Below are 9,837 nucleotides of genomic sequence, written 5' to 3'. Positions count from 1 at the left end.
AACCATGGGAAATAAATAATTCTATACCAGTCTAAACAAGGAAAGCACATACAAACACCATCAACATCAAATTAACAGAAAATAACAATCACTGGTCATTAATATTTCTCAACATCAGTGAACTCAGTTCCCTAATAAAATGGCACAGGTTAAGAGAATGGATGGGAGAACAGGATTCATCATTCTGCTACATACAAGAAGCACACCTCAGCAATAAAGACAGCATTACCTCAGAATAAAGGGCTGGGAAAAAGTTTTCCAAGGAAACAGTCCCAAGGAACAAGATGGAGTAACCAATCTAATATCTAATAAAATAGACTTTCAACTAAAATTAATCAAATGAGACAGGGAAGGACACTTTATACTTATCAAAAGAAAAATCTACCAAAATGATATCTCAATTCTGAACATTTATTCCCCAAACACAAGGGCACCCACATTTGTAAAAGAAGCACTGTTCAAGCTTCAATTGTGCATTGAATCACACACATTAATATTGGAGAATTAAATACCCCACTCTCAACAATTGGCAGATTATCCAGAAAAAAACTAAACAAAGAAATAACGAAAGTAACAGACACTATGAATCAAATGGACTGAACATACATCTATAGAATATTTCACCCAAACACAAAAGAATCCCTGAGGTGCTGAGAAGAAGAAAGACAGTACCCAAATAAACAAAATCAGAAATGAAAAGGAAAACACTTCAATAGACACTGAGAAAATTTAAAGAATCATTAGGTCTTACTTCAAAAAACCTGTATTCCAAAAAATTGAAAAATCTTAATGAACTGTATGATTTTCTACAAAAATATCAATTACCAAAGTTAAATCAAGGTCAGGTAAACAATTTAAAGAGCCCCGCAACCCTTTAAAAAAATAGAAGCAGTCATTTAAAGTCTCCAAACCAAAATAGGCCCAGGGACAGATGGTTTTAGTGCAGAATTCTACCAGACTTTCAAAGAAGAGATGATACCAATGCTCCTTGAACTATTCCAAAAAGTAGGAACAGAACAAGCATACAAAACATGGAAAACTCATTCTAAGAGGCTACAGTCACCCTGATACAGAAATTATAAAACAACTTAACAAAGAAAGACAATTTCAAACCAATTTCTCTTAAGAACACTGAAGCAAACAATATACACTAAAATACTTGCAAACCAAATCCAGAAACACATCAAAGACATCATCCATCATGATAAAGTAGGCTTAAGCCTAGGGATGCAGGGATGGTTCAATGTATGAAAATCCATTAAGGTAATCCAACATATAAACAAATTGAAAGAAAAAACTTACATGATCATGTCATTAGATGCTGAAAATTCATTTGACAAAATCCAACACACCTTTATAATAAAAGTATTAGAGAGATCATGGATACAGAGCATATACATAAACAGAACCAGAACAATATATAGCAACCCAATAATCCAACATCAAGTTTAAGAGAAATTTTTAAAGACTTAGAGCAATTCCATAACAATCAAGGACAAGACAAGGTTTCTCACTCCTTCCTTATCTATTCAATATAGTACTTGAAGTTCTAGCCAAAGCAGTAAGACAACTAAAGGAGATCAATAGGATAAAAAATGAAAAGAAAGAAGTCAAAGTATCACTATTTTTAGATGATATGATAGTATAAACAAGTGATCCCAAAAAAATAACAAAGAAATCCTACAACTGATAGATACTTACAGCAAAGTAGCTGGATAGAAAATTAACTCAAAATAAACAGTAGTCTTCCTTCACAATATGATAAATAGGCTGAGAAAGGAATTAGGGAAACAATACCCTTACAATAGCCATAAATAACAAAAAAAATGTTGGTGTAACTCTAACCAAGCAAGTAAAGATCTATATGACAATAATTTCAAGTTTCTGAAGAAAGAAATTGAACAAGATACCAAAAGATAGAAAGATTTCTCATTCTTATGGATAGGTAGGATTAACACAATAAAAACGACCATCTTACTAAAAACAATCCACAGGTTTAATCAATTCCCTTCAAAATTCCAACACAATTTTTTATAGAACTTGAAAGAAAAAATCTTAACTTCATATGGAAAAACAAAAAACCAGGATAACCAAAACATTTCTGAACAATAAAAGAACTTCAGGAAGAACTGTCCCTGACCTCAAGCTGTACTACAGAGCAATAGTAATTAAAACTGCATGGTATTGGTACAGAAACAGACCACTCCTAGACATATACCCAAAAGATTCTCCAACATCTCACAAATACAATTGCTCAACTATGTTCATAAGATCTTTATTCATAATAGTCAGAAACAGGAAACAACCTAGATGTACCTCAAGTGAAGAATGGGTATAGGAAATGTGGTACATCTACACAATGGAATACTATCCCAGCTATTAAAAACAAAGACATGATGAATTTTGTAGGTAAATGAATCTAAACTGAAAATATATACAGAACAATATACAGCAACCCAACAATCCAACATCAAACTTAAGAGAAAATTTAAAAATAGCTTGAAGCAATTCCATAAAAAAAACCAAGGACAAGACAAAGTTGCCCATTTGTTCCCTATCTATTCAATATAGTGCTCGAAGTTCTATCTACTACATATGTGCGGGGAGTTCTAGTTGCAGCCCAGGTATGTTCTTTGGTTGATGGTTCAATTTATGAGAGCTCCAAGTATCTAGATTAGATGACACTGTAGGTTTTCTGGTGGGGTTCCTCTCCCATTGAAGCCTATAATCTCTCCTTCTATTCTTCCATTAGAGTCCCCAAGAGACTGAATGAGGTAACACAGTCCCCAAAGGGCATGTATAGTACGTACTCATAAGTGGATATTAGCCATGGTCAAGCACACTATTATGTCATGCAGACAGAAGCCCTACATGGCTGTACTTTGAGAGGCTTCACCCAGCAACTCAAAAACACAGTAAAACAATGAATGGAGCTTGAGGACACTTATGGAAGAGTAGAAGGAAAGATTATGGGCCTTGAGAGGACAGGTACTCCACCAGAAGACGAACACTGTCAACTAATCTGGATACTTGGAACACTCATGGACTAAACCACTAGCCCAAGAACTAACCCATGAACTTAGGCTGCACCTAGAACTCCCCACACATATGTAGTAGATGTATAGCAGTCTTCTTGTGGGTCCCATATAACAGTAGCTGAGGGTATCCCAAAAGCTGTTGTGTGTACATGGAGTATGTTCTTCTAGATGAGCTGTCTTGTTTGACCTCAGTGGAAAAGTATGAACCTAGTTTGCAGAGACTTGAAATACCTGTGTGGGTATACACCAGGGAACCTCACCTGATCAGATGATAAGGGGAGGGGGAGGGAGTAAAGGGCTATGGGAGGGGTTGACAAGGAAGGGGTCAGTGAGACGAACGTAAACTGAATAAATAAAAATAAGAAATTAAATTAAATAAGTAATAAAAAGAGAAATTAGGATCACATTAATCTTAATGTTTACTGCCTGCCAAAAGTAATAACTGTGAGAAGTGATAAGACCACAAGACATGAGTTTTGGATAGTGATCTATATTATGAAGTGTTTAATGTCCTTAAAATATCACATCAAATAGTTTAAGTCAATGATATACACCAAAATATAACAGAAACATTATCATATACTGGTTATTATCAGGGAGAGTCTGGTCAGGTTGTTTGATTTGAACTGAAGACACCTAAGATTTTCTAACTACCACCATCTCTGTTCTTTGTTTTACATCTATAAGAAGAATATATCTTCTAGGTCTAGGATATGCAAAATCAAATTAATTAATTTTTGTAAATTGAGAAAGTCATCATTTTAGAAGTGACCATACCTTATATCTTTGAGTGAAAGTTAATTTTTTTAAAAAAAAATCCTTATAATACATGTAATGCCAATGATTTGGGCTGTATCATATGGATAGGTCTAAATTCTAATCTCATTAATTTCCGTCAATCACCAAGGATAGCTAATTAGATAAGGAATACATTGACTACCTAACTCAACACTGTCTGCAGACACACACACACACACACAAACACATACATTTACACGTGCACGCACACATACACTCGCACACAAACACACACATATGTTAAAGGGGAAAATGATCTTTTATAACACTATATCCTATATAAACATTATGATCCTTTATAACACTATATGCTATATAAATTTTATTTTATTTTTTTATTGGATGTTTTATTTACACTTCATGTGTTATCCCTTACCCCATCCCCACCCCACCCAGGAACCCCCTATCCCATCACACCTCCTCCTGCTTCTCGGCCAATGTGCCTCTAACTACTCCCCACTCCCACCTCCCCACCCACGAATTCCCTCACACTGGGCGTCCAGCCTTCATGGAACCAAGGATCTGCTCTCCCACTTATGCACTACAGGGCCATCCTTCCTTACATATATAGCTGGAGCCATGGATCCCTCCCTAGGTGCTCCCAGACTGGTGGTTTAGACATTGGGAGCTCTGGTTGGTTGGTATTGTTGCTCTCCTCATAGGGCCACAAACCCTTTCAGCTCCTACAGTCTTCACTCTAACTTCTCCATTGGGAACCCCTTGATATCAGTTCAATGGCTAGCTATGAGCATCTGTCTCTGAATATCTATCTCTTAGAGGCAGACCTCTAAGGACACAGCTATATCAGGCTCTTGTCCGCATGCACTTTCTGACATCCACATCAGCGTCTACGTTTGGTGACTTCACATACGATGGATATCCAGGTGGAATGGTCTTCAGATGTCCCCTCCTTCAGTTTATGTCTCACACTTTGTCTCCATATTTACTCCCTTAAGTATTTTGTTACTCCTTCTAAGAAGGGCCAAATTGTCCCCATTTGGTCTAACTTCTTCATAAGCTTCATGTGCTCTGTTAGTTGAATATCAGGTATTTCAAGCTTCTGGGCTAATATCCAATAATCAATGAGTGAATACCATGTGTGTTGTTTTGTGATTGGATTACCTCACTCAGGATGATATTTTCTAATCCCATCCATTTACCTAAGAATTTCTGGAATTCACAGTCTTTAATAGCTGAGTAATACTCCAGTGTGTAAACGAACCACATTTTTTGTATCCATTCCTCTGTTGAAGGACATCTGAGTTCTATCCAGCTTCTGGCTATTATAAATAAGGCTGCTATGAATATAGTGGAGCATATGACCTTATTATATGTTAGAGTATCTTCTGGGTATATGCCCAGGAGTGGTATAGCTGGATCCTCAGGTAAAGCTATGTCTAATTTTCTGAGGAAGTGCCAGACTGATTTCCAAACTGGTTGCACCAACTTGCAATACCACCAAAAATGAAGGAGCATTCCTCATTCTTCACACACTCGTCAGCATCTACTATCACCTGAGTTTTTAATCTTAGGCATTCTAACTGGTGTGAGGTGGAATCTCAGGGTTGATTTGATTTGCATTTCCCTGATGACTAAGGATGCTGAACATATCTTTAGGTGCTTCTTGGCCATTCGAGTTTCTTCAGTTGAGAATTCTTTGTTAAGCTCTATACCCTAATAGGGTTATTTGGTTGTCTCGAGACTAATTTCTTGAGTTCTTTGTATATGTTGAATATTAGCCCTCTATCAGATGTGGGATTGGTAAAGATCTTTTCCATTATGTTGGTTGCCATTTTGTCCTATTGAAAGTGTCCTTTGCCTTACAGAAACTGCAATTTTATGAAGTCCCAATTGTCAATACTTGATCCTAGAGCATAAGTCATTGGTGTTCTGTTCAGAAACATTTCCCCTGTGCCCAAGTATTTGAGGTTCTTGACCACCTTCTCTTCTATTAGTTTCAGTGTATCTGGTTTTATTTGGAGGTCCTTTATCCACTTAGACTTGAGCTTTGTACAAAAAGATAAGAATGGATCAATTTTCATTCTTCTACATGTTGTACTCCAGTTGAACCAGCACCATTTGTTGAAAATGCTGTCCTTTTTCCACTGGATGGTTTTAGCTCCTTTGTCAAAGATCAAGTGATTATAGGTGTATGGGTTCATTTCTAGGTCTTCAATTCTTTCCCATTGATCTTTCTGCCTGTCTCTGTACCAACACATGCAGTATTTTATCACTTTTGCTCTGTAGTACAGCTTGAGGTCAGGGATGGTGATTCCTCCAGAGTTTCTTTTATTGTTGAGAATAGTTTTTGCTATCCTGGGTTTTTTGTTATTCCAAATGCATTTGAGAATTTCCTTTCTAACTCTGTGAAGAATTGGGTTGGGATTTCTTTGGATAGCATTGAATCTGTAGCTTGCTTTCAGCAAGATGGCCATTTTTACTATATTAATCCTGCAAATCCATGATCATGGGAGATCTTTCCAACTTCTGAGATCATCTTCAATTTCTTTCTTCAGGGACTTGAAGTTCTTGTCATACAGGTCCTTCTCTTGCTTGGTTATATTCACATCAAGGTATTTTATATAATTTGTGACTATTGTGAAGGATGTCATTTCCTTAATTTATTTTTCAACCTGGTTATCATTCATGTAGAGGAATGCTGCTGGTTAGTTTGAGTTGATTTTATAACCAGCCACTTTGCTGAAGTTGTTTATCAGATTTAGGAGTTCTCTGATGGAAATTTTGGGGTCACTTAAGTATACTATCAAGTCACCTGAAAATAGTGATATTTTAACTTCTTCCTTTCTTATTTGTATCCCTTTGATGTCTTTTTGTAGTCTAATTGATCTGGCTAGGACTTCCAGTACTATATTGAATAGGTAGGGAGAGACTGGGCAACCGTGTCTAGTCCCTGATCTTAGTGGGATTGCTTCAAGTTTCTCTCCATTTAGTTTGATGTTGGCTACTGGTTTGCTGTATATTGCTTTTACTATGTTTAGGTATGGGCCTTGACCTGGTCTTTCCAAGATTTTTATCATGAAGAGATGTTGAATTTTGTCAAATGTTTTTTCAGCATGTAGTGGGATGGTCATGTAGTTTTATCTTTCAGTTTGTTTATATAGTGGATTAATTAATGGATTTCCAAATATTGAACCATCGCTGCATTCCTGGGATAAAGCCTTCTTGATCATGATGGATGATTGTTTTGATGTGTTCCTGGATTCAGTTCATGTGAATTTTATTGAGTATTTTTGCATCAATACTCATAAGGGAGATTGGTCTGAAGATCTCTTTCTTTCTTGGGTCTTTGTGAGGTTTGGGTATGAGTGTGATTGTGACTTCATACAATGAATTGGGTAGTGTTCTTTTTGTTTCTATTTTGTGAACTAGCTTGATTAGAATTAAGTCTTCCTTGAAGGTCTGACAGAATTCTCCACTAAAACCATCTAGTCCTGGGCTTTTTTTTTTTTTTTTTTTTTGGTGGGGAGACTTTTAATGACTGCTGCTATTTCCTGAGGGGTTATGGGACTATTTCGATGGTTTATCTGCTCCTGGTTTAACTTCGGTACCTGGTATCTGTCTAGGAAATTGTCCATTTCACCCAGGGTTTCCAGCTTTGTTGAATATAGTCCTTTGTAGTAGGATCTGATGATGTTTTGAATTTCCTCAGTTTCTGTTCTTATGCTTCCTTTTTAAGTTCTGATTTTATTAATTTGGATACTGTCTCTGTGCCCTCTGGTTACTCTGGTTAAGGGTTTATCTATCTTATTGAATTTATAAAAGAACCAGCTCCTGGTTTTGTTGATATTTTGCATAGTTCTTTCTGTTTTTATTGGGTTGTTTTCATCCCTGTGTTTGATTATTTCCTGTTGTCCACTCCTCTTAGGTGTATTTGCTTCTTTTTGTTCTAGAGCTTTTAGTTGTGCTGTCAAGTTGTTAGTGTACGTTCTCTCCAGTTTCTTTTTGTATGCACTTAGAGCTATGTGTTTTCCTCTTAGCACTGCCTTCATGGAGTCCCACAAGTTTTGGTGTGATGTGTACTCACTTTCATTAAATTCTAAAAACTCTTTAACTTCTTTCTTTATTTCTTCCTTGACCAAGCCATCATTGTATAGTTGTTCAGTTTCCATGTGCATGTGGGTTTTCTATTGGTTCTGTCATTATTAAAGACCAACCTTAGTACCTGGTGATCTGATAGGATGCAAGGGATTATTTCAATCTTTTTGTATCTGTAGATGCCTGTTTTGTGACCAGTGATATGGTCTATTTTGGAGAAAATACCATGAGGTGCTGAGAAAAAGGTATATTCTTTTGTTTTAGGCTGAAATGTTCTATACATACCTGTTAAATCCATTTGGTTCATAACTTCTGTTAATTTCTATGTGTCTCTGTTTAGTTTCTGTTTCCATGATTTGTTCATTGCTGAGAGTGGGATGTTGAAATCCTCCACTATTATTGTGTGAGGTGTAATGTGTGTTTTGAGCTTTAGTAAAGTTTCTTTTATGTATGTGGGTGCCCTTGCATTTGGAGCATAGCTGTTCAGAATTGAGAGTTCATCTTGGTAGACTTTTCCTTTGATGAGTATGAAGTGTCCTTCCTTATCTTTTTTGATTACTTATGGTTGAAAGACGATTTTATTCAATATTAGAATGGCAGCTCTAGCTTCTTTCTTGGGATCATTTGCTTGGAAAATTGTTTTCCAGCCCTTTACTCTGAGGTAGTGTCTCTCTTTGTCACTGAGGTGCATTTCTTGAATGCAGCAAAATTCTGGGTCCTATCTATATATCCAATCTACTAGTCTGTGTCTTTTTATTGGGGAATTGAGTCCATTGATGTTAAGAGATATTAAGGAAAAAATAATTGTTTCTTCCTGTAATTTTAGTTATTAGAGATGTAATTCTGCTTGTGTATCTTCTTATGGGTTTGTTGGAAAATTATTTTCTTACTGTTTCTATATTGTAGTTTCTCTCCTTGTTTTGGAATTTTCCATCTATTATCCTTTGTAGGGCTGGATTTGTGGGAAGATATTGTGTAAATTTGCTTTGTCACGGAATCTCTTGTTTTCTCCATCTATAGTGATTGAGAGTTTTGCTGAGTATAGTAGTCTGTGATGGCTTTTGTGTTCTCTTAGGGTCTGTATGATGTCAGTCCAGGATCTTCTGGTTTTTATAGTCTCTGGTGAGAAGTCTTGTGTAATTCTCATAGGTCTGCCTTTATATGTTTCCTGACCATTTTTCCTTATTGCTTTTAGTATTTTTTATTTGTTTTGTGCTTTTAATGTTGTGATTTCTATATGGTGGGAGGAATTTCTCTTCTGGTCTAATTCATTTGGAGTTTTGTAGGCTTCTTGTATGTTCATGGACATCTCATTCTTTAGGTTAGGAAAGTTTTCCTCTATAATTTTATTGTAGATACTTACTGGCCATTTAATTTGGAAATCTTCATTCTCATCTATACCTATTATCCTTAGGTTTGGTCTTCTCATTGTGTCCTGGATTTCCTGAATGTTTTGGGTTAGGATTTTTTTTGAATTTTCTATTTTCTTTGACAGTTGTGTCAGTGTTTTCCATGGTATCTTCTGTACATGAGATTCTTTCTTCCATCTCCTGTATTCTGTTGGTGATGTTTCCATCTATAACTCCTGATTTCTTTCCTAGGATTTCTATCTCCAGGATAGCCTCCCTTTGTGATTTCTTTATTGTTTCTAGTTCCATTTTTAGATCCTGGATTGTTGTGGTTAATTTCTTCACCTTATTGGTTGTGTTTTCTTATAATTCTTTAGGGATTTTTGTGTTTCCTCTTTAAGGGCTTCTACCTGTTTACCTGTGTTCTCCTGTATTTCTTTAAATGAGTTGTTTGTGTCCTTCTTAACATCTTCTATCATCATCATGAGAAGTGAGAGTGTAAACTGAATCCTGCTTTTCTGGTGTGATGAGGTGTCCAGGACTTGCTATGGTAGGAGAATTGGTTTCTGATGATGTAAGGTAACTTTGGTTTCTGC

This window comes from Grammomys surdaster, unplaced genomic scaffold (genome assembly GCF_004785775.1).
Source record: "Grammomys surdaster isolate TR1022 unplaced genomic scaffold, NIH_TR_1.0 62, whole genome shotgun sequence".
Classification (NCBI taxonomy): domain Eukaryota; kingdom Metazoa; phylum Chordata; class Mammalia; order Rodentia; family Muridae; genus Grammomys; species Grammomys surdaster.
Note: the sequence above shows the minus strand (reverse complement) of the source record.